A 1,547-nucleotide genomic window follows, 5' to 3' on the forward strand; every position below is an offset into this window, starting at 1 on the left:
TATATCCAGCAAAACTGTCTCTCAAATATGATGGCGAAATTAGGGCATTTCCAGACAAACAGAACTTTAGCGAATTTGTAAAAATCAAACCAAAATTACAAGAAATACTAAAGGGGGTCCTCCAGTTAGAAAATCAATAACATCATATCACAACCCAAGACTAGAACACAGGACAGAGCAACCAGATATCAACCCAGATAGGGAAGTCACAAAATTAAATAAAAGCTAAAACACTGAAAATAGGGAAACAGAGACATCAATATGCAAAAGATAACAACATTAAAACAAACAAGAAAGACTAAAAAATGTAGTCATAGATCTTTCATATGGAAAGGAAGTTGAGACAATATAAAGAAATAAAGACTGGTTTAAACTTAGAAAAATAGAAGTAAATATTAAGATAACCACAAAGGAAACTAATAATCCTACACATCAAAATGAAAACCAAGAAAAGCATAAAGACTCACCAACTACAAAATCAAAACAAGGAAAAAGAAAATACATAAAGAAAAACAACTCAGCACAGAAAATTAAGTGGAACAGAGAAACTGTCAATAACACAGAAAAAAAGACATGAAAATGACAGCACTAAACTCATACCTATCTATAATTACACTGAATGTAAATGGACTGAATGCACCAATAAAGAGATAGAGAGTGGCAGAATGGACTAAAAAACACGATCCATCTATATGCTGCCTACAAGAGACACACCTTAGACTTAAAGATACAAACAAACTAAAACTCAAAGGATGTGAAAAAATATATCAAGCAAATAACGCTCAAAAAACAGCAGGACTGGCAATATTAATCTCTGACAAAATAGACTTTAAAGCAAAATCACCACAAAGGATAAGGAAGGACACTATATAATGATTAAAGTGTCAATACACCAGTAGGACATAACCATAATAAATATTTACACACCCAACAACAAGTCTCCAAATTACATAAAACAAACTCTAACAGCATTGAAAAGAGAGATAGACAGCTCCACAATAATAGTAGGGGACTTCAGCACACCACTTTCAGTAAAGGACAGAACATCCAGAAAGAAGCTCAATAAAGACACAGAAGATCTAAATGCTTCAATCAGCCAACTTGATCTCATGGATGTACACTGAACACTCCTCCAAAAGCAGCCAAGTATACTTTCTTTTCCAACCCACATGGAACATTCTCCAGACTAGACCACATATTAGGTTACAAACCAAGCCCTAACAGAATCCAAAACATTGAAATACTACAAAGCATCTTTTCTGACCATAAAGCCATAAAAGTAGAAATCAATAACAGGAAAAGCAAGGGAAAAAAAATCAAATACATGGAAGCTGAACAACACCTTGCTCAAAAACTACTGGGTTATAGAAGAAATTGAAGACGGAATAAAGAAATTCACAGAGGCGTCTGGGGTCTTAAAAGCTTGCAAACAGCCATCTAAGATTCATCAATTGGTCCCAACCACCTGAAGCAAAAGAGAATGAAGAACACTAAAGACACAAGGGAAGTATTAGCCCCAGAGACAGAAAGGGCCACATAAACCAGAG

The sequence above is a fragment of the Trichechus manatus genome, unplaced genomic scaffold, assembly GCF_000243295.1.
Source record: "Trichechus manatus latirostris isolate Lorelei unplaced genomic scaffold, TriManLat1.0 scaffold00123, whole genome shotgun sequence".
Lineage (NCBI taxonomy): Eukaryota > Metazoa > Chordata > Mammalia > Sirenia > Trichechidae > Trichechus > Trichechus manatus.